Genomic DNA, 25476 nt, shown 5'->3' on the forward strand with positions numbered 1-25476 from the left:
TAATAATTTTTCTTTATGATTAAAATCTACTCTTATACATAATAAATACTTTTCTTTATGAGCAAAATCCACTCTTATACATAATAATTACTTTTCTTTATGAGTAAAATCCATTCTTATACATAAAGATACTCTATCCTTATGACAAGGATACTCTCATCCTTGTTAATTTATGTTTAAAAACCCACATCCATCTCATTCAATCAAAAACTTTCAATATTGTTATTTTAAATGATTAACTGTCACTTTTACCCAACTCCTCCACTCTAATACAATTTAACCCACTCTCATAGAATTGTGTCTAATACAGAGATTGTTAGAAAAGCTTACCTACAGACTCTGATGAAGGTGAGAAAAAATAAAATTAAGCAATGTTGCAACAGAAAGCTGCCTGACAGAAAACCTGTTGCAAGTGCGTCCAGTGGTAATTTCTGTTGTAGCAATCCACAGAAATCTCAGAAGGTCTGAGACTTCCCAACACCAAACTGTTAGAGTACCAAAATTACTACAGACAGCACAGTTCAGCAAAGAAGAATAGCCTTGTTTGTTGCAGAAAACATACATACGTGGGAGTCAAGGTGATCAGGGCCCTGTGGCCTTAATTTTTTTATATTATTTTTAATCAAATCAGATACATTGTTATTATTATTTTACAGCTACTGACCATTTGAAAATGAACACCTTTGCATTATTTTTGCTAGCTAAGAATCTCTGTACTATCTGTACTTTTCTATATTAGGCACACATTCCAAATTCTATAATAGAACTTTCAACACTGGCCATGCAGACACTTTTATACTGGCAGAAAATAAATCCTCTGAAGTAGACTAAAAAAATTAGGAATCCATTTTGAAATTAAATGAAGTTCAAAATAGAATGTTCAGTAAACATTTCTCCTGCTCATGCACTTCTCCATTCACATTTTGGAATACCCTAAAGTCTAAAAAAAAAGTTGAATGATCCTCCATTCTGCCCTATTATTTCAACATCAGCTTCTAAATTTGAGCCCTTGGCAATTTTTTGTGGACAAAAATGTAAAAGGATACCTGACAAGTTTCTCAACAGTTTGATTTGCTCCTGGTAAATCTTAGGTATTTTCAGAAATATTGCATATATATCCATGATTTTTTTTTCTGTTAATAGAATCTTGTTTATGGTCACAACACAGGCCTATGGTATTGAATGATTCAGGGACAATTTACACTTGTCTGGATGCATTCAGTCCAATGACATTGATGTCATTTCTTTTTGTATGTAGTTAAGTATTGAAGAACATTTTTTTTATTTTGAAGGAGAATTGTTAGACAAAACATTGTAATGGCAGCTTGTTCCCCTATTTTTGCTAATATTGTTTTTTATACAACTGGAAAGATAAATTTTGTTTTAATTCTCCTTTTTAAAATTACTTGAAGCTCTACTTCAGATGACCTGCTCATTTTTATGGTCAGCTCCTAGCCACAGGATTACAGAGTTTTTTTTTTTTTTTTTTTTTTTTGCACACTTGACTGATGCTACTTGCTTCCTGAGATTTACTTTTACTGTTTTCTTATTCTACTACTGATTATTTGTATGTCACTGTTTTCAAGGATGACATTAATAGGTGGTCACTGTTGATGTGACACTCTGACCCCATGTGCAAAAATGAGGAAAAGGGGGTTATGGATTGATGGACGGATGAGTGGATTCATTAGCAGGTCTTACTGTTCTTCAATGTACAGCAAAGCATTTTTTTAAATGCTGATTTATTTTTAATAATAACTATCATTTATGGTTAAAGTGCAACCTGGTTAAGAGACAGTTAATTCATGTGCCATCTATGGTTTTGAATTACATCATTTTTTTTAAAGACGAAAACATTATTAAAAATATGTTTTTGTATAGGAGTTACCCTAACAGTTTTTGGATGTCATTTCTAATTTTCATTGTTATTTATCCTTTGCTGACTGAGTTAGTCTTATTAGGCTAGTAGCCTCTTTTCAGGGAAGAACTAAGATGGCATTTACACTAAGAGGGGAAATTTGACAAGGGCACATCCCTTCATTTTTTTATAGTTGCCATGGGATCTTTTACATCCACCTACATCACCACCAATTCAAGCAGATGGGACCTAGGTTTAACATCTCATCCACAGGACAACACAAGCAGGAGTGCAGCACACCCTTATACTGCACTACAGTGCCAGTAATTGATTTCCCTGGTGTAGCAGTAGATCCCACAACCTTCTGCACCAAAGGCGAGTGTGCTACCTGTTATGCCACTAATACTGATGACTGAATTTTTTTAAAAGTTTAACTGAGAGGATTGCCCCTTTTATCAAGATACACACTTGCTATAGTTTTACCTTTTTCTGTAAATAATTGGATTATACAAGATAATATAGTAAAGGATAGGAATCTGATTAATAACGTTATGGGATCCACTAGTTTAATTTTAACCCCAAATTTGTGTTAAAAAGATATTTGATCATGAAATAAAGGTCTAAATGCAACAGTGATTCTAAGACTAATAAACTGCCACAATAGTGTGATGCAGTATGTTTCAATGTGGAGCATGCAGAAAATGTTGCTATAATCATGAAAATCCCAACATTACAATTGCTGATTAGCTAGGTCTTTTGGGAATTTGGAGGACTACAATTGCTTAACATCCAGCATTAATGCTGCTAAATGTTGCTCTTGTGATACATTTTGAATCAGAGAGACTGAAAAACATGTTCAGGGCATATATAAGCAAATTTATTGTGTTAAGAGCAAACAGTATGATAATCTGAGGGAACACTCCAATGTGTGTGTAACTTAAAAAATGCATATTTTTCATCTTAGAAGATTCCAAGAAGTCTGAAAGGTGGTGACTAGAAGAACAGATTGGACTTTAGAGAACTGACTGGATACCTGAGACTCATTTCAGAAAAAGTACTTGGTTTATGCGATTTTATCTCAGTACATACTATATTAACAATAGAACTCATCTAGGTTATGAGTTATATATAATTTTATTCATGTATTTTTCTGTGGCTGGTCATGTGGTCTTACTGTATCACTGACTGCATCAGTTTCATGAAATTGAGTTTTCCTATAAATTTAGTTTGTCCACTGATTCCTGTTTCTTCTGATGAAGTTCATAGTGAAGGATGAACATTTTCTATAAATATTTTTTTATGTATTAGTTTTGGTGGTTTGTTTTTCAGTTTAGTTAATTTTCCTGTTAATACCCTGTACACCCATGTTTTATGTTGCCTTTTTCATGGAGTAGTTGCTAACTGAAAGATACCATATGAACAAAGAAAGTCAACATAATCAGAAGCCAAATGGGATATTGGGACATATATATTCCAATTAATGTGTGCACAGTTGCAGTCACCTACTTTAAATGTTGATTCTTTATTTATCACACTTTCCAATACTGCCAACAATTCAGTATGTTTTTCAGTATTTAAATTAGGGCTTCTGTAGTTAGTTGTTAATTATACTGTTCCCATTTTCCAGTGCTGCACAGATATAACACAAGACTTCTAACTGTGAGATAAAGCAATCTAGAGATGATAGAAATGAAAGCTGTATAACAAATGTGATGCCTCCATTAAGTCGTTTACCCCGTGCTATAAAATTTTCGAAAACTACTAAATTTATTGTGTTCCATCTCAGTGTTTGGAAATAATGAAGATTTCATTGCCATTTTCATAAACAATTCTAATTCATCTCATTTCTTAATTAAACATCAGGCATTTGCATAATAGACATTTATAAAGTGGTCATGTCCAAGCTAAGTTTCTCTGCCAAATGCTTCCACTTCAAATATTCATGCATAAATTGCCATGGTAAAACACTTCTTGAAGGTAAAAGAAGTTCTCCCATGTTCTAATTACCTAAAAATTATTTGTATTCTAAGCCATACTGCCTAAAACAGTTATTAAAGTACTTGGCTTTGGCAAATGTACAATCTGTAAAACTCGGGGATGGTAGAATTTTGCAAAATACAAATTGTACTGAGTTATGATCAGAGAGCCTTCTTTTATGCTGAACAAAGCATAATATATATGATTTAGCAGAGTGTACATTAAATCATTCAGTCCTACATATATAATTAAATGATTATAAACATCTACTAAGTTTTTGAAGAAGATTAACTATATGCAATACTTTTTTAGCCCAGAAAAACAAGACATAGTAATCCAATCTTTATTTACTTCAGAAACAGCTGTGCTAAACATTTTGTCTGGGAGTCTCCATGAATGCAATCACCAAGTTCTTCTTTATTAATTCATTGTCAGATTCTGAACAATACCAAATAAGTAAATTGCTGTAGCTAGTCTGAGGTGTAGAAAGAATGATACTGTCAGTAACATAAGGAATATTGGAAGGTGCACACATCAAAAGGGGGACCTTATTGGAAGGTGCACACATCAAACGGGGGACCTTTCTTAGCAGGGTAAGTATAACTGTATTTGAAGGCTTCTTGTTCAGTCGGTCTAGGGTCAGGTAAAGATGATTTTAACACATTTTTCTGTTTGGCTAAGTTTGACAAGGTATCATTATCTGTTACCAGGAAGTCATCTTGTACGAATTAGTTTACTCCTAATGCCCTTCTGGCATTTTGGTAGGCAGGAGCGTAACTAGGTTTTCTGGCACCTTGTTAAGGTTCTAGATCAGGTGACTCACTCAGCTCTAAGTAGAGTAGTAAAAAAGTTCTCTCAATGTTTAGGACCAAGAAAAAAAAATGAGATGAAGCTCATCTGTTCCGAAATTATGTAACAAATATCTTGCTACTTTTAAAATACCACAGAGTATTTCAGTACTTCAGCCATGAGTGACAATACAGTCTAGGTACTCTTTTTCTGAAAGCAGGTACTTATAGCTTTAAACCTCTTAGAGTAAGAAATCTGGGCAAAGTCATAAATAATTTTGAAATGTTGCTCCTACAAACTTAGAAAGTTGAATAACAGCTTTTGGATCACTATAAATTTTTTGAACCATATAAAGTCTGAATCTCAAATGTCTGTCATTATTTTCTGACTGCAGTCCTCAAAGATTTGGCAATGATTTCCCAGTAAACCACAATTTAACAAGCAACAGGCCAAAAATATAAGGTGAAAATCTGGACATTCTGTGAAAATCTGTACAGTTGAGATGTATGCAGGTATTGCATTACCACTCCATCTCCATCTGCCAGTCATGCACGCTGACACCTTATACACATGGCAGATTACTTCCACCATCCTGCCATTAGTATAATTTTGTCATTCTTTTTGTCTGAAGATCATTAGGCAAGATAAGCTTGTTAACACTCACTTTGACTATAAACTTCCATTGATCAGAAAACACATTTTACTTTTATTATACCTAGTATTATGTAAAGTCACTATTCAACAACAATGTATAAAGCTACATGACAGTTAGAAATGTTTAATCAGTGTCAGGGAATATGATAGGTGTGCTTCTAATTCCATAAATAGACCAAGGTAAGTCCTAGTCCAAATATGTGACATTTTGGTTCCCATTCAGAAGCCTGAAACATCATAAGCCTGAAAATCAAAATCCTGAAACCAAAAGCCTGAAAATTCAGAATCCTGAAAACTCAAAATCCTGAAAGCCCAAAATCCTGAAAGACCAAAATCCTGAAACTCAAAATCCTGAAAACACAAATAATGCTAATATGTCACTATAAAGACACTAATATCTACCAACTGACCCTGACCCTAACCCTAACCCTAAGGTCCGTCACTATCGCACACTCACCTGACCCGCGCCCTAAACCTAACTCACTTAAACCGCCCCTAACCCCAATATTTGTCACTATTGCATACATGCCTAACCTGCCTAACCCTAACTCACTTAAACCGCCCCTAACCCTAAAATAAAACCAACCGCACACTTACCTGACCCCAACGCATGACCTAACACCACAGGGCTAACAATAGCAAAGCCACAATGACATCAGTATGTCTATTTTGTGTTTTCAGGATTTTGAGTTTCAGGATTTTGGTCTTTCATGATTTTGGGCTTTCAGGATTTTGAGTTTTCAGGATTCTGAATTTTCAGGCTTTTGGTTTCAGGATTTTGATTTTCAGGCTTATGATGTTTCAGGCTTCTGAATGGGAACCGACATTTTGGACAGACCACTATTCTCTATGTAAATGAATTGGTTATATTGAACTGTAGTTTCCCTCACTCTAGTTTGCACAGCATTGTTTATTCCTGTCTTGAATCACAAACAGAAGTGATCATGATCTGGCAGGTAACAGCCTCACGTAGACATCATCTCTATGTACAAATAACACTAAGCTTAATGCCATCTATATGAATCAATTGCAATTTACTTCTATTATGCTTATCTGTATACTCTTTGCTGTTGGTCATAGACCTCCTCAGAAAAGAACAAAGTACTGACCCAATAGTTATTTTAACAAAGCACCACAAGGCTAGCTTAAGCTTTGGAAAAGTAAACAATGAAAAAAAAATGTTGAAGCTTTGTGAAATCAACACAAAGGGTAAAATGGATTGACATTTTGTGTCACCTTTTCCCATTTCAGGAAATAAGTCTATTTCAGCTTCCTAAGTGACTAATTTTAAACAATACACAGAAACAAGCATAAACTACCTCGTGTGATACAATATTTAAACTCTTTATTCACTTTGTACGCATTCAGATGTTTCCCCTTTTCATTATAAACTTCTAAACATTAAGCCTTAAAATGTATGATATTTAAACTGCTCCATAGACATCTGGCAGTATCATATGCAGCTTTATCATAGGTTGTAACATGTCAGAATTCAGTAAATAAAAATGCTTTATTAATTAATTGTTGACTCCAGATAAGCTCTTCCTCGTCAGTATGCCTCTGGTGCTTGCAGAGTGAGTGCTTGAATCCCAGACTTACTGGACTTCCTGATAAAGACCATAATGTCCCCACTCTGCCAAGCTATCGGCCATCAGGATGTATGAGCTGTCAGTTTAAAAGCCACCCTCTCCTGGAAGCTACCATGTGTGATTTAGTTAAGAGTTCCTAATCCCTGTATCACAGCCCAGGGCTCAACTAAAAGAAACCACCAAAAGCGAGGATAAAATAATGTTTGCATTAACATTTTATTCATTCTTACTTTGTCACACCCTGGGAAATAATCATGCCAAAAGTTTATATGTCATATTTTATTTGCTGTATATATATCTTGACAGTTAAGCTGATGTTCTTGTCTTTTTCTATGGAGATTTATTCCTAGAACACTAATGGTTTCTTTAATCCAGTAAAAATGCATAAAATCTTGAAAAACATTTAACAGTCCAGAAGAGAGATATTTTGGCTATAAAGAGACTTTCTAATTTTGATGAACATCTCACTTTATAAAACCCAGACTTATACAGCATTTCACTTACATTTGGCTGTTAAACCATTTTCTGATACTTCAGACGGATTTGTAGCAATAAAGGGCTCACATTTCAGCTTTCAAACAAAATACTTCATTCCATTTGCAACAAACCCAGATGTCAGACTCATCTTTATCATTTTTAATAATTGTACTGAAAACATGATAAGTGCAGCTTATATTTTTTCCTATTGAGTGATGTACCCAGTAAAATTAAATAACAAAATATTCCATATTCTTGTATAACCACACAGCATGTGTGAATGTGTCTTAAACATTTTCCCATGTTAGCTTTTTCAATGCTATGTGTGATAAATTAAAAAAAATTGCTAACCTTAATGTAGTATACAGATTTGCTCTGCAGTAAAGTAAACAAGTTTCCTCAGAGAAGACATGCGGGAAGCTCCCCAGAAGCTGTGCCTTCCATGTTTGACACCAGCACGCAACAGAAAACAGTCAGAGGTACACCACTGTCTCATAATATTTGGTGTACAGAGTGTAAGACCTGAGAAAACCAGAGTGCACACCTGAGAATGCAAGTACAGATTAATCCTGTTAGCAAGTAAGTGCGGACTCTGTATCTTTTCTCTCTGGTGTAGTGCATTCCCTCAATAACTACATGTGTAACAGATCACAGTAGTTTTTGGGGAGGCAGAGAGCTAGAACCAGATGAAAAGAAATATGGAGTAGAGTCAGTTTGTATAAAAGAGGACGGGGACCATAGCTGAGGGTAATCAAAACAATTTGCAATCAGGAGCTGTGAGGTGTGTGTGCATGTGTGTGTGTGTGTGTGTGTGTGTGTGTGTGTGTGTGTGTGTGTGTGTGTGTGTGTGTGTGTGTGTGTATGTGTATGTGTCTGTGTGTATCTGTGTATAATACTTAAATCCATTTTCAAAGGGGTGTTTCCTATGTTGTAGATGCAGGTTGTAGTCCAGGCATGAACTATTTGTGCATATTAGTCCCTCATGAAGAATATGGAAATCAAATGGGGAGTTAATAGCAACTCAGTGTTTCCAGTTAGCTGCAAATGTCATCAGCCAAAGGCCCTTAATACCAACCTTGACATGAGGGAAGTAAATACCAACAAGAAGAGGTCCTAAGCCCAGTTCCTAGGGGCCCTCACTGATAAGTACTCTTTTCAAAGACAGCGTGCCTCATACATTACTAGATTGGCTTCTGTCCGCTATCTAATTTGCTATTCAGTGAGTAACATAGAGATTTACATTTAGCTTTTTTAGCTTGACAATAATGCCAGAGTGTGGGATGGTATCAAAGGCTTGACCAACTTAGGTAGGCAGTGTGAATTTTTTCTTGCATCATAGTGACATCTTCAAAGAAGCCCACCAGATTTATGACACAGGATCAGCCTTTAACAAATCCAGTCAGTCTTGGGTCCATGGCTTACAGACTTCCTATGTCCTTGTTAATGTTGTTGTGTCTTTCGGCTTTTCCTGGTCCACTAATGATTGGCAGTAGATTTGTACGTGCCGAGTTGCCAGCCCTGACGCACAACCTTCAACGAAGGTATGCCCATTCAGGCATGTCTCCACACAGAAGACGCTCTAGCTGAGAATCGAACAGGACAACGTCTTACTGTGAGGCGACAACGTTACCGCAGTACTATGTCCTTGTTAATAAGTTCCATAAAGATGCTTTGCAGATGAGACAGATGAGGATTACAGGTCTTTGGTAACCTGGATTAGTAGTGGAGCCCCCTTCTGGAGCTAGATGAATACTACAGTTCTTCATTCATTTGGCATAAATCCAGTTGACAGACATACTAGTGAGTATTCCAGACAGTGTCTGGTGGCAAGGTCATGTGGCACATTATCAGGACAAAGGTTGCATTCTCAGTTCATACTTATTTTGGAGGATTGGACTAAGTTCATCTCTAGATGAGGTTGTATTTGTTTTTACTGATTGTGTTTTTTCTTCTTATTGTATAGTTTTTTGGGGGGGTTATACTAGGGTTCCACAACAGGTAATTTAATTCATCTTTTGATCACTTTTGCAGCAGCATAAAGCTATATGGGCTGTATCTTGCCAAAGACGTCTGGCATCCAGCCTGTATATTAAAGCTTTTGGGTACCTTCCTTACTCACCATATGTCTGATGAAGCACAATAGCATGCTGATATAAATAGGAAGTATTGTTGCCAAACTTTAGAACTTTCTTGCCATTGAAGAGTTCAGTCAGACATTTTGTCTACACTGCATCTTCATTGTTGGTGGTTGGCTTATACCTGTTTTATGTTGTATATATTTTGTATATGTTATATGCGTTTTATGTCTACATTCAAGCACAACTTAGATCTATGGATGGGAAACAGAAAATTTACCCCAGGACTGCCCCCTGTACTACTAATGGACAAAGGCAGCTCCTAAATGTTTTATCGCATACATGGCTCCTCTCAAATTATCAGTGGTACGATCCCAGTTATTTTCATTAGGGGTAATATATAATTATTGACCATGGGATGGGTAAGAACACTCTATAACCAAATGGAATTAGTTATTTCAAGCACAAAAATGGGAATTGGCCAGGCTTAAAATGACCCACAAGGGCAGCTAGCCCAGTACTTACCTACAAATCTATGAACCTATGTGTGCAAGCTATTGAAGGATTCTATCCTAAAGTTTATATGATAGGCACTACAGCTGCATTAATACATCGCCTTTATCTAGAGCAGCTACAGTGAAATTAAATCTTGTTCATATACTCTTTATTTATTATGTTGTCATAATTTTTATATTTCTTTAAATAACTCACCAAAATAGCAGGAAACATCTTAGCCTCATGTGTAAGCTCACAGCTAGATAAACACAATGCTGCTGACAGGATGTGTGTACTTTGAGTGGTTACTGAGGTAGTGTAAATTGTTTACCAGAGTTAAAAAAGATTACTACTTAGTCTGTTTATCATTCTTTATAACACCCAGTTTAAGACCCTGAATCTAACAAATGCTACCACTTTAAATATTATTTTGTACTGAACGATTTGATCTACACTTATTTAGCAACTTCTATGGTTCTAGAGATTTATTTGTACCGTGAATGTGCACCTTGATTTTTTTCTAAAGGCTGAGGATGTAAGAAAAGGAAACATTTACAGCTTTACTGGAGAAGAATGAGTTGTTAAATAAAACAATGACTCATTTTTAGAAAGCCGAGTGGTGCAAAATTTTAGGCTGAAAAATATGCACATTGCTAGTTCCAATAATTGCAACTGGAGACAAGTGGTTGCCTCATTAGGTGATAAAAATATGTCAAGAAACTTCTAGAAGTACATTGAATGCCTGTGCTCTTGACCTATTCTTGAGCTGCTTGTGGTGATATTTTGCTATCCTCACTCTGATTTCCTTTGAAACAGTAAACAGACCTGTGTATAGTGAAGTTCACTAGTGCTTCAGGGTCAGGGGGTAATGTATTGTACTACTACTACTACTAATAATAATAATAATAATAATAATAATAATAATATGGTTGGCATACTCAGCTTTGCTGAAGCTGTGGCATATTATTTATGTTAATAAAGCAAACATTATCACTGAGATATTTTACCTTGTCCTTTTACCTGTTCCTTAACTTATGGGCTTTGCCTGAAACCCAGCCACACCACAAATTGTTATATAAAGGATCACTTTTATGACATTGTTATGAAATAGTAATCCTTTGTGTAATTTCATTTTCATAATGCACTGCACTGTCTTTTTGGTATACAAAGGTACTCAAAAGTTGGTACAATGGTAATGAAGTTGTAAGAGATTGGCTAACTGTGATCACATGATTTTATCTGTTTCTTATATAAAGTGAGTAATTATATTGTGAAGCATTAGCACTGAGGAAGGGTATATTGCCCGAAAGCTTTGCTTGTTGCAATAAATTCTGTTTTTTGGCATTGGATTTGTTGTTTTTGCTGGTATACAAAGGTACCAGAAAGCCCATGCGTATCTCTGTTGGTGTTGTCTGCTGTTTTTTTTTTAAGGCCTACTTAGCTTACTAGTACTGTGTGTATTAGTGTACTTACATAAGATCATAATAAGGCAGCTTAATTATTTCCATCAATCTTTGGTTAGGATTTGCAATTATCTAAACATTTTCTAGTCATTGTACTGCATGTAAATACATTCATAGCAACACGACATTTATTCATCCTCTATGTAAATTTACTATAACCAGTTATAGCTATGCTGATTGTAGGACTGCTAATGTTGTGTATTTTTGTTTCTGTCAAAAATGTTTTGCATATTATGTAGGAAAAACTAATAGGGTCCTGAAAGACAGGATCCTTGAGTATGTTAGAGATATAAATAATTGTAAAGAGACAAGTGCACTGGCAAACCATGTTAGAAAAATTGATTTGTCTCATACTTTTAAGTTGTTATTCAACATGTCCTCTCAAATATACGGGGAGGTGACTTAGAAAATACTGCAGAAAGCATAGAACAAAAATGGATTCTTAAGTTGAATGCTGAGAAATATCCTGGCTTGAATGGAAATAGTTCCTTAAAACTTTTTTTAAAAGCTAGACCATTGAAGCACTATAATTATTATATTATTATATTTCTTTAATTATTTTAACTAAGTCTTTTATATATATTTATAGCAATGTTTTAACCATTTATTAGTATATTAATGCATATTTATTTATGTTTTTATGCATATTTACATTTACATATATTTAATGTTACACATTTATGAGCATTGGAACATGTTCATAGGTTCATAGGTTCATAGGTTCATAGGTTTATACTAGGCTATCTGCCCTAAGGCATTTATAAGCCTAGCCCAAATTATTGTGGCTTACGCCACCCCTTATATGAAAAAATACTGTGCCCATTAGTTTGTTGTGCCTCTGTCCAGCAGTGACCCAGAGATGATTCCCGGGGTAAACCTACGATCTCCCATCCACAGGTCTAGATTTCTCTTGAACAGAGTCAGCGAGGTGCTCTGCCTCACATGGACCGGGATTTTATTCCACAGCATAGGGAGTCTCTGAGTGATAAATCTATCCCTCCAGCACGTCCTATTTATATCCGTGCTAAGGTTTAAGTCGCTTGCTCTAGTGGTTTTGGTGGATTTGGATTTTTTGAGGTGGAGCATGTCCATTAATTCCGGGTTGGACATGGCCTTGTATGTCAGGCACATGTCACCTCTGAGCAGACGGTATGCGACTGAATAGAGCTGGAGTTTCTTCAATCTGGCAGCATATGACAGATTTTGGAGTCCCTTTATCCTTTTGGTGAGGAACTTTTGGGGTCTCTCCAATTGCTGCAGATGTCGGGTGAGATACATCCCGAATGGGGCATTGTACTCGATCATTGGTCTGATAAGTGAAGAGTACAGGGGAACAATGACCTCACTAGATCTGGATGTGAATCCCTTCATGATCAGGTGGGCAATGTAGAAGGTCTTTCTAACCACTTTAGCAATGTGAGTGTCAAAGAAAGGCCACTGTCAACCTGGGTCCCCAGGTCCCTGATAACCTCTTCTGTGCTTAGTGGATTGCCACCTATATGGTAGCTTGGGGTTACCTTGTTTTTCCCGAAGGGTATGACTATACATTTTTTGGCGTTTAACTTCAGGCCATGGCTCTGGCACCAGCTATCTGTTTCCGTGAGTCCCTTCTGAAGGATATCAGTGTCCGATGCACTTTCCACTATGGCGCCCAGTTTGCAGTCATCTGCAAACTTTGTCAGCCAAAGTCCTCCCATGTTGGCCTGTACTTCTGAGAAGTAGATGCCAAACAATAGGGGGCCAAGGACCGAGCCCTGTGGGACACCACTTGTGACCGGCTTGGAGTCTGACACAGCGCCAGCAACTCTAACCCTGTGGGTTCTGTCCTTAAGCCAGTTTGCAACCCATCTTGTGACATATGGGTTTACATTTAAGCTGGTAAGTTTTTCTACAATACCCGAGTGGGGTATTGTGTCGAAAGCCTTTGCAAGGTCAAGGTAGGCTGTATGGACTGCCTTTCCTCATCAATGGCCTTGGTGACTATTTCAAGAAGTCGACCAAGTTCAAAAGGCATGATCTTCCCTTGACAAAGCCAAACTGGGTCGGGTCCAATGTCTGCAAGTCCCCTATATCTTTGTTTATGAGCTCCATTATGATCCTCTCCATAGCTTTGCAGACTAGACTTGTTAAGCTTATGGGGCGGTAATTACCAGGGTCCGTAGAGGCGCCACCTTTGTGGAGTGGGACCACAGTTGCCGTACGCCACTCCTTGGGCACGTATCCTGTGGTAAGGCTGAGATTAAACAGCTGCCTTATGTGCGGGGTTAATTCCTCATTTAGCTCGTGTAGCACACAGCGGGGACACCATCCGGTCCCATTGATGCTGTGTTTTTAGCTTTAGAGAGAGCAGCTTTCACCTGCGCATTTGAGATGTCCGGGAGGCTACACTCGGCTGGGATAGTTATCTCTCCTTTGGGGGAGAGGGGTGAAGTTTGCACTGAACCTGTCTGCCAGTATGTTGGCAATGTCTGTGGGTTCAGTGATTTTTGTATCATTTTGGACTAATTCTGAGCATATCTGTGAGTTTCCACCCAGGTTCCTAACATAGCTGAAAAAGGCCTTATGATTGTCCTTTGAATCCATGGCAATTTTTCTCTCAAAATTGGCCTTAGTTGATTTTATGAGTGCTCGTATTTTTTACTAATAATGATCAGGGTGACTTCCCTTTTATGGATTTTGTTCTATCATGTAATAGCTTTCTCCTCTTATTGTAAAGTTTGTTAATGGCTGGGGTCCACCAGACTGGACGTTTGCCCTTTGTGGAAAGAGTCTTGGTTTTATTTGGGATTGCCTGATCCATGCAGTCCTGGAGGTGTTCATAGAAGGCATTTGTAAGGGCTTCCGCAGCTTGGGTTGTGGTTTCCTCTGACTCAGGGGCCTTGAAGGATACCACACCAGTCTTGAGTAGTGTGAAGTTTGCTTTAGAGAAGTTCTTCACTATGGTCTTTTTGTTTGGGGTGGGGGCGGATGTGGATTTCCAGTGAGATTAGTTTATGATCAGATCTCACCAATGAGGGATATACTTCGTGTGGAGCATTTTGTCCCCATGTTTGTGACAATGAGATCTAGTATATTTTCTCCTCTCGTGGGAACAGTGACTAGCTGTTCCATGGCATTTGAATTTATGAACTCCAGGAACCGTTGGGCTAGAAAGTTAGGGCTTGAGTAATGTTCCCAGTCTATATTCGGGTAGTTGAAGTCACCCAATATGATGGTGTTTGGAGATACATTTATACCCTCCAGTGTCTTCAGGAAGGCTGTGTGGGGTTCCTGAGTTTGAGAGGGTGGCCTGTAGCATGCTACAATTTGTAGAGCAGTTTTGCCTATTGTTAGTTGCACCTGGATGGTTTACGAAGCTTCATGCGTTGCCACCAACCTGGAGGTGTGAGTATCCTTTATGAATATGGATACACCCCCTCCTTTTGTGGAGTGGTCCGGGTTTTGGGGCCGGAACGCATGATATGAGGTAAAACCTAATAGTGCCGGGGTGCTCTCAGGAGCCTTGAACCAGGTTTCAGTTACAGCACAGACATCGATGTTCTCCATACTGAGAAGGGCCTCTAGTGCGTGCATTTTGAGATTTAGACTTCTGGCATTGAGCAGCATTACCCTCAATTTCTTCCCATTTTGTTTTCTAGGGTGGTAGGTTTAGAATTTGAGCCTTGCCTAAAAAGGCACTATGGGGTGGCAAGAGCCTTAGCCAATATCCGAATCCCAGGGTGACAGGTGCAAGCCGTCCCTTATGAGCAGCGTGGCTTGTCAAGCATGTCATCCCAGGCAGACAGACACTGGATCCCCTTTGAATGACACCAGACATTAAGCCAATTGTTAAAGCTGATCATCTTGTCTCTATATTGTGGCATCATTCTTGGTGAAGGAAGGATACTGCTCAGGGTTAGGGTCATACCTGCCTGGGCTACATAATCAGAGAGCTCCTCTATGTCTCTTTTCATGCAGTCCAGGGAGGTACGTCTCAGGTCGTTCACACCAGCATGGACAATGACTGTGTCATATTTGTACTTGCTGTGGAGTGACCCGAGTGCTTGTGTTATGTGGCGGATTCTAGCACCCGATAGGCAGCTTACTGTGACCCTCTCCTTGTTCAGCCTGGTGAGTGGGATGTCAGTGTGTCTGACTATGGAGTCACCTATGACAAGTATGTTTGGTGTTGTATTTGGCCTTAAGGGCTGTGACTGCTTTGCACACTGCTTTTGTGGTTTATGTGTTGCTTGTGGGGTGTCTTGAGGTAGCAGTTGTTTGGGTGTCTGCTTTGGAGGCCTCTGCTGTTTAGGTAAATTTTACTCAGAGCCTCCGAGTATGTCTTTGTGTGTTTATGTGTTTGATTCAGTGGAGTGGTAGCATTATGTGAGGCTGGTTTTGTGGTGTGTGTAGTTGCCTTCTCCTCCTGTCTGGTCTTGCCAGTCCTGAGTTGAGAGAGCTCAGCCTCCAGTTTGGCTAAATAGCTGCATCTCTCGCAAGTATTTGTGTTATGTGGGAGGAGGAGAGGGTTGTCTGTGTACATGAGGCAGTTATAACATTGCCTCAAGATTCCCAGATTCACCAGCTGGACCGGAGAGGAGATTGACAACTGACCTTTGGACATGCTAGAATAATATTGGGAAATCCTTAATTGAAAACAAGGGCCAGTGGGGAGTGAGGGTGTAGTGCTTTTAATTTTTAGTGCTGACTTATATAATTGCTTTAGTGAGCATTGGATTGTCAGCTGACTTTATTGCATCTTCTATATAAGCTTTATTATATTAAACTACTGTGTCTGATGAAGCAACTAGTGTAGTTGTGAAAGCGCTAACCATTTTTATGTTCTCTATTTTTGGTTTGAATAAACGTATGTTTGTGTGTTAACTTGGTGCATTTTATTTTATTTTATTTTATAGTCTTTTACTATGGGGACTTAAATAGCAATGTCTATACAGAATTTTAATAATTTTTTTTCAGGCAGCATTTCATTAACATCCATGTCATTGTTCCAATGAATGCTATTAGTTCAATGAAGTGTACTTATCTTAGTGGTATGAAGGGGACAGTCTTCAGAGACTCATCTTTGATACAGGACCCCAAATGGAAACAGAAATACCACCCTGAACAAACGCAGTTTGTGGTGAAAACTCGTATGTCTGCACCACAAATTGCTTTATTCAGGCACAAAACAGAACCTATTTAAACAGGGTGAGCTGTTTATTTCCAATCTTTCATCATCAACTATCATCCCAACTCTCTCCCTTCCTCACTCACCCTCTCTTTCTCCACCCTCATTGGAGACCCCTCCCTTCTTTTTGTGGAAGTACAAGATCAAAATATGCACAGGATCTGAAAATTTCTGCTAAGTGAAGGGGGGGGGGTGGTCAGGCTACTCTGCTGAAAGACAAGCGGAACTTGGAGAGCTTTAAGTAATGCTATTCAGCCAAAATAGCATATTGTTAGACTTTCAAGATCACATAGAATCACTCCAATTAATATTTAGAAAATTTTAGTCAACTAACAGGAGTGTTGTTCCCTAGTCTAAGTATGTGAAAAATGAGTGAGGATGATGTTCAAAGTTACATGGTTAACAGCTGATAAAATTATGAGTCTTTACAGTATAAGTTGTGGCATATGAATATGTAAAGTACAGAGTGATTTATGTCACAATTCATATGCAAAAAATAAATAAATAAATGGTCACAACTGCAAAAGGTGTCTTGTTTGGAAATGTAGCCTGGGATAATGGAATTTGTAGTGGGATAATTTATCTATTCTTGTGCTAACATCAATAATATTAGTTCAGTAATTGACTACACACCACCTCCATCAGATAAATCAGCTTGCAGAAATTATAACAAATCTAATTTTTCTAAACTATCTGCAGTAACTCACAATGGAAAATATCTTCTAGACAATGATTAAATAGCCAGTGAACACTCACGTCAATGAAAAAAGAAGATGGGCACCCAATTGTCAAGTCAGTGGATCATTATCCTGAATTCCTGAGAAAATAATTGATTATGGACTACTTGTACAGCCTCTAACTGACCAGACTGAATAAAATAACCAGTTATGGTTGTACAACATGCAAAACTAATAGAAATCGGTAGAAAGAACCTTTTGATTTTATATGCGTTTACGTTATGGAGCATAAATAATTTAGTAGCCTGAATTAACAAGATCCATGTTGCTTTTCACTTGGATTAGCTGATGTCCACTGTACCTTACATAGAACCAATATATAAAGAGCTTTATACAATTTATTTTTGGCTGTGCAGGGATTGATAGTAACACAGGACAGCCTTCTTCAGAATTATTTGTTATGGCCAATGATGTTAGTTTCAGATTTATTTATACAGATATCTGGTCCATCCTCTTCCCTCTTTGGAAGAAGGATCACTCAGACAAAGTTGCCTTTCTAACTGTTGGCTAAGATACATTGTATGCAGAAAAGATTTAGGGAGATGGTCTTTGGGAGGTTATGCCAGAAAAAGTTAGATTTTTCATGAAAGATGGCTCCCACATTAGCCATAGGCATACCTCTCAACCTCTTAGAGAACGAAATCTGGACAAAGGCCCCAAAATAGGGACAAATTTTAAACATTGTTCTTACAAACTTAGAAAGTTGATAGAATAACAGGTTTTGCATTAGCATGAATTTTTCTGCAGGGTATGAAGCCTGTAATTCAAATGTCTGTCATTATATCCTAACTTCAATCTTCAATGATTTGCCAGTTATTTGCCAGAAAACCACAATTTTATGAAAAACGGATAAAAATATGAGGCAAAAATCTGGACATTCTGAGAATATCTATACAGGTGAGAGGCATGCATAGAGGTGATAAATCAGTTTTAGTTGTAATAACAAAACATGTCAAACATTTTTGGGATTAAAGGCTTGTCAGCATGTCCCTAATATGAAAAAGGAAATAAAATTCAACTATAACAGCTAATTTAATTTTACATCCAGTAGAATAGTGTGATGTCTCAATCAGCGCAAACTTGTTCCACTGTGTGATGTATGATCCACATGCAAGGATATTGGCAACCAGTTTACTACCTGTCCACAGCCCACTGACCACAACACATTTTATTCCAGTACAGATCTTGACAGCCTTGAGAATGATACATACTTTCTTTCTCCCGGGAAGTACTTAGACTAGGAAACAACACTCCTGTTAGATGACTAAAATGTTCTAAATATTAATTGGAGTGATTCTGTGTGATCTAAAAAGTCTAACAATATAATTCTTAAGTTATTATTTTAAACTGCCAATAGTTTGGTTGTAGATTATCCAACTAGAGGTACTGATATACTGGAAAAAATATATATACCTCTGGGTGTTACAAAACATTTTCACTCATCCTTGTTACATGTTGGGCAAGCCCCTATTGGTATGTTTAACTATTTTTATAAGAGTTAGCATTTATTAAGCCTAGGAATAGGTGTAACAGTTAATTGATGAGTAGATGACATCACTCATCACGAAGATATTTTTATATATCAGTAGTTCAGTATGCGCATTTACAAATCTGCTGTTGTCCTCCTTGGGAGACAGGGAAGGCAACTTATAGTAGGTTATGAATTGCTGATTTGTCTTGTTTGGAGCAATTTGATGTTTGCCAAATTTTGTTTTAGGCATTGGGGAACCCATCTAGTGAAAACCAGGTCTCTGATAAATATTAATACTCTACCCACAGTTTCCATCAGGTGTAAATGCATGATAGGTGCTGAAACAATGTAAATAGGGAGTGCTGTCTTTAAACTAAAACCAAGTCTATGTTATAGAATATATATAGATAAATTCAAGTTGCAGACAAACCTTGAGATTTGACAATTTATTGTTAAGACTTCTGGCATTCAGAAGAGCAACCTTGATGTGCCCCAGATTGGAATTTACTGCAAATCCTTTTGTTATGTTAAAATGCCCAGCAGATGGACTTAGGTCATCCTTGGCTAGTAATTTGGGCTGTTAGTAACCTTGTCCCAAGCTGACGTTTAGTGGATCTGCTAGAATGACCCCAGCTGCTTAGCCTATCTATTAAAGCCACTTAACTTTTTTGTATCTGATTATCAGCCTGGGTGAGTTTTTAATTGAGGATATTGAAAAGATGGTTAAGGTCTTTCTAGCCAATTCCTGTGTGGAGTTTGCATGTTCTCCCCAAGTCATTAAGTGTTTTTCCAACCACCCAATAATATTCTGGGTGTTTCTACTTCAAACTCACCCCTCAAAAAATTGAATGGAGTAATGAGCAACAACAAAATATATTTCTGGTGCCAATCAGGGATAGTTGTGTGCACCAACCATTTTAGGCATCAGCTTTGTTACCCACTATCCACCTGGCAGAAGACACAGACCACAGACTGTACTCCATGTTAAAGCTAGCCCCTGGACAATGTAAACATTGGTGCTAAGTGATTTGGTTATGCTGACTATTGCCATCAAAAATGGACATGAGCATTTGCTGTTGATAAGTGGTTTGAGGACCAGATCATAATGAATGCTGACAACATCCTGCTCACTAGTACAAAGGGTATCTCAGATAGATGGAAAGGGGGCGTTCGGTAGCTTCTGAATGAAGAAAATCACACTGAAGCTGTACTGCAGTCCAGATACAGCCTAGAATGAAAGAGGGGGAAGAACCCACCCTAGAAGAAGTAAGAGACAGCACTAAGGAAAATTAAGGCAGGAAAAGCAGCAGGCCAAGAAGAGGTCATGACAGATGTTGGGTGTGTTGGGGGAAAATGTCTCCAGAAGGTACTCATAGATGTACTTATAGAAAGACATATCACAGATGTCTGGAGAATAAACATTCTTGTACAAGAAAAAAGAAAAAAACACACAACTGTGGGCAGTACAGAGACAGAAAAATTCCTGTAACACAGCATTAAGGGGATGGAAATGGTGACTGATAAATGTGGGGTAAGCAGTTCAGATTCAGATCAGTGTGCAGTACAACCAACCCAATGTCTGCAGTGAAACAATAAGTGGAGAAAAAGCTAGACATGAAGAAAGAGTCCAACTGAGCATTCCTAGATGGAGAGAAAGCATATAAAAATGTCCCAAGACAGCAGAGCCAGGCAGTTCTGTAACGGTTTAAAGTCCCAAAACCATTGGTAGAATTAGTGTAGGATATTCATACAAGGACTTAATAACACAAATGCAAACAGTGTTTGGACTCAAAGAGGGGTTTCCAATAGAAATGGATGTGCATCAGGGTTCAGCTCCGAGTCGAGTGCTGTTCATACTGGTGATGGACTATATTTGCAAACAGGTCAAAAGTGACAGATCAACAACGCTTCTGTATGCAGATGATGATGATGCATTACAGGTGGAATCTGAACAGGAACTTTAGCAAATGATGGGCAACTGGAAAGCAAAACTGAAGACTCATTGGATGAAACTGAATGCAGACAAAACTGTGTTCGTAGCAGCAAAGGGGGAAATCAGAAGAAGCAGAAAAACTGACATAGAAGGGAAAGTAATGGAACAGGTTAAAAGTTTCAGGTATCTGAAAGGGGAGGCTGAGGAAAATGATAGTATGAATGTAAGGGTTAAATCTAGAATCAGAGGAGCTGCAGCCAACTGTCACAGAGTATCATGGGGTGTGTGTGAATGATGAAAGCCCAAGAAACAGTGTGACCAGTATGACTGTATGGTACAGAAATCTGGGCAGTGAAGGCAGAGAAGTTGTGGAAGTTGGAGGTGAAAAAGATAAAGGCCAAACACCAAATCAAGCTAGATAAACAAAGTTATTACACTAATATTCAACAAAAAACACCAACAAAACTCACAAAAATCTTGGTCAACAGTTAAACAAGTTCTCCACCCTGGACACAACACTAGTCCCTCTCCCAATATAATTGTTAAATAAATTTGTTAGAGTCAGACTGTAAAAATCATTGAGTTATTCAAACACAATGTCAATTAATAACAAACAATAATGCAGGAGAAACTCAGATATCACTAATGTACATTAGGAGGCAAAAAACCATACACAAAGTTTGTATAGAATTTTGACTGCTTTATTGACCAAAACACATTGGTTATATACATTTCATTATCAGTTTTGCCCACCTTACTGGTGTGGTCAGTGACAGGGTCTTTACATCATAGTTATTCATAAAAAGTGCTGAGTTTGTGTTTTTCAAAAAGTCCTTTTCCCATGAGAATGTTGCAGCCTTGCAAACAGCTGGTCAGTCACGATGACCTCCTGAGGATGTAGCCAATTCAAGGTTCTCTGATTAGTTCAAATACAATAGATGTAAGTCTTCCTTAAAGCCTCCTTTTGTTTCTCTTGTCCCAGCTGCACTATCAGAGATAGTGCGACAAGGCTACTTCCTGGTGGAGGCAGGAAAGAGGACATACATGCGAACAGATTTATTATTTTCTAACTTTGCAAAATAATCTTTACTTGAAAGACATGAGCCAGACTGCATCTGCAAGCTGCCAAGGTCAAATTTCTGATTACACTGCAGCTTGTACTTCAAGCAATAATATGCAGGTTTATTTCTACTGTTATTCTAGTAAGACAGAATTAAATGCATTAAGTACATTTATTCCTAACTAAAGCACATATTTCTCTATATATTTGATCACACAACTTATATGTGTTTGAATGATTAAATACACATCTTCCTAAGCAGCACACATTGTAAATATATTTTTCTAGGCAGCATGTATGTAAATATATTTTCTAAGCAGCACACATTGTAAATATATTTTTCTAGGCAGCATGTAGATTTTTCTAACATTCTCCCTCCTTTTAATGCATTTTATTCTGTTTAAAACATAAACAATATTATTTCATTCCTCAGCCTTTCCCTTTCAAGGGCTTTCAGCTAAGTAAGTCATTGGTTTTATATTTCAGAAAAAGCATCATTTGAAATTAATCTTTTAATTTCAACACTTTGGTAAAGAGTTTCAGTAGCAGATATATCAACAAATTTTTATTAATCTTTTCATGCAGGGAATTTCACAGTAAACACATGTTCCTATTAGGAGTATACCCACACAAATAGCAATTAAATGTTTAATAGGATGGAACCCCACCCCCCCCAAACAGATTCTGGAAAAATCCGTCAGTGGGTTTGGGCCTGGTTTAGTCATTGCTGATACTTGCTGAATTACCTCTAGGTGGTCATTGATTTCATGTTGGTTGTCTGGAATGTACGCACAGCATTCTTCTTCGTGTACCACCTCTTGCCGCTAGGGTGAAGTAAAGAGCCATTCGATTTTGTAGCACAACAGTTTTTATTGCATTCAGTTCATTAGTCACCAATTCTAGGGTGGAAAAAGTTGCATTGCTCATGACTTTTTGACAGCTTCCTCAGCTCCCAGATCGATTTGACTGCTCCATAGGCTGGTGGCATTCCTGCCCTGGATATAACACTGTTGCCCAAGTTCATATGAGTCAATTTACTTTTGTCTTTCACTGAATTATGGCCTTTTCAACCAGCTTCGATTTTACCAACTGGATTCACAGGTTTTCTTTTCTCACTGGACTTTCAGATTCTCGAGCTGTTTTCCTTACGTTCAGATTTTACCCAAAGGTAATTCTGCAGTATGTCTTATTGCTGAAACCAGATAACCCAAAAAACAACTGCCGGACCAATTCTCAGGTAACCATTTATATGCCTTTTTCCCACAAATAAAATCATTACTTTGGTACTGATACGTGTTATCCCTGCATGAAACATTTTCCTATTCCTAATAGACAATTGCTTAGTTAAGACTAGATTGTCACATACTGCATTTAATGTAGTTTTCATTGAACTCAGATATGAATCATGGTTTGTATTACAAACAGTACCCCCACTTTTGACTTTAATGTAACATTTATAAGACATTGTTATATTACCATTACTCCAGCCCACCTGGAGGGTATTACTCTCATACAATTTCTTTTGTGTGAACAGGTAAAAATAAAGCAATTTTGTCCTGTGATCTCACAGTGCCTGTGTCAAATAACAGGTTTTCCCAAGTTTCATTTATTCCCAAGGGGACAGCAGACATTAAAAGTCCTCCATATGCTGTGGGTATTGCAGTACAGACCCAGCAATTTGAAACGTTCATAGTCTCTACATAAACTCGTTTCATAGCCAGGTATGTGTTAAAGTTTGGGTGCCAGTCTGTAGCCAGTCCTTCATCACGTTTTATTAATTTTACTTCTGTAGTTATATGCAAGAAAAACCATAACAACAAAAAGGTTACTACAAACATAGTTATTAAGTGTATGATCAGTAGGCCAGTGAACCAATATCTCTGGGGTTGTTTCACATTTTTATTTATTCTGCCTCTGGCCATCCTGTTCCTGTGGTATGTCCAAACTGAATTTCTTAACAGGTTTGCAGTGGGTTAAATGAACCCAAGATGATCTCTCAGCAATTTTTACTGCAGTGGGTGTTGCCAACAGTACCTGGTACGGACCTTCCCACCTTGGACTCGCCCAGTTCTTTCTCTTTATGACTTTCAGCCAAATCCAGGACCCCGGGTCAGCACGGCTTCTGGTTTTGTTTCTTGTTTATCTGAAAAAGAGTTCAACTGCAAAACAGTCTTATTTATAACAGTTTCTTTATTTAATTAGCTAGTGAACTGTCAGCCTCCAGCCCTGCAGGCATGAGAGCTTTTACTGAGGCACATAATATGCCTTTCCAAATACTACTTTAAAGGGGATCAAATCCTTTACATTTGTTACTGTTTTTCATGCTCAGCAATGCTAGAGGTAAACAGCAAATCCAATTCTTCTGAGTCTTACTCATCAACTTTCTTAACTTGTTTTTTTTTTTTTTTTTAAATCCCATTGTACCTCTCCACCAGTCCTGCTGACTGTGGGTGGTAAGCACAGTGATTCCTTAAGGAAAAGCTTCTACCCATTTTGAAAACATATCTATGATCACTAAACAGTATTTTTCCCTTCACATTTATTTAACTCTATGAAGTCCATACGAATAGTATGGAATGGATATGGTGGTGTAGGGAAACTCCCTTGCTTGTTTTTAAATGCTCCTTGTGCATGGTGCTTTGTTACAAGTATGACAAGCTGCACAAAATTTTATTGTATAATTTATGTATCCATATGTTTGGAATATTTTATTTACTAACTGTACCATCCCCCCTGTTGAGACATGGCTCTGCCCATGGCTCAACAAAGCTGCATTTCTAAATAAATTAGACGGTAATATTGTTTTTTTCCTTTGGAAATGTACAGTCCATTTTTAAAAATTGCACCTTGTTTTACCCAGTTTTGTTTTTCTGCTGTTGTAGTAAGCATTTGCATTGTTTTTAACATGTCTAAATGTAAAATCTCAAAGGGCTGTAATTTTTCATTAAAAATAAAGTTCCTGAGTCTGAGGCTGCTTGCTTTGCAGCTGCATCAGCTCGTGCATTACCTTTTGAAATCTTATCCTGTTGTTTTGTATGAGCTACACATTTACAAATAGCTACTTTGGTAGGCAACTGAATAGATTCTAATAGCTCCAAAATAAATTGCGCATGATTAATAGGTTTTCACTGGATGTAATCATCCTCTATTTTCTTCATTATTGTGCAACACATGCACTGTAGAAAAAGCATACTGATTATCAGTATATATGTTTACTTTTTTGCCTTTTACTAAAATACATGCTTCTGTCAAAATTACCAGTTCTGCTGCTTGAGCATACAAGTTGTGTGGCAAAGTTTGTGCTTCTAAATTTTTAGTGTCTGTAACTACTGCATACCCCACCAGATTTTTCCCTGTAGGACCCCTTCTGCATGAGTCATTCACGTAATATGTCACCTCAGCATTATCCAAGGGCATATTTGTAAGATCTTATCTAGGTAAAGCTAACTGTTTATATGAGGTTGACTCAGCAGTATGGTCATACATGAAAGATGTCTAGCAGGAGAAAGGTATGCAACTTTTTCTTGTGGCAGAATTATTGCAACTGCATGAGGCATTCTCAATGTGAGAGGGTGGAATAACACCATTGAGGCTGAAGCCTGTACTGCCATTGCTGCTGCAACTACTGCTTGTACACAGTGAGGCAAAGATTGCACCACTGGGTCTAACTGTAATGAATAGTAAGCTATGGGGCATTGCTTATCCCCATGTTGTTGCTTTAATACTGATGT

This window comes from Protopterus annectens, chromosome 5.part0, assembly GCF_019279795.1.
Source record: "Protopterus annectens isolate FY-2018-M chromosome 5.part0, PAN1.0, whole genome shotgun sequence".
Classification (NCBI taxonomy): Eukaryota; Metazoa; Chordata; order Ceratodontiformes; family Protopteridae; genus Protopterus; species Protopterus annectens.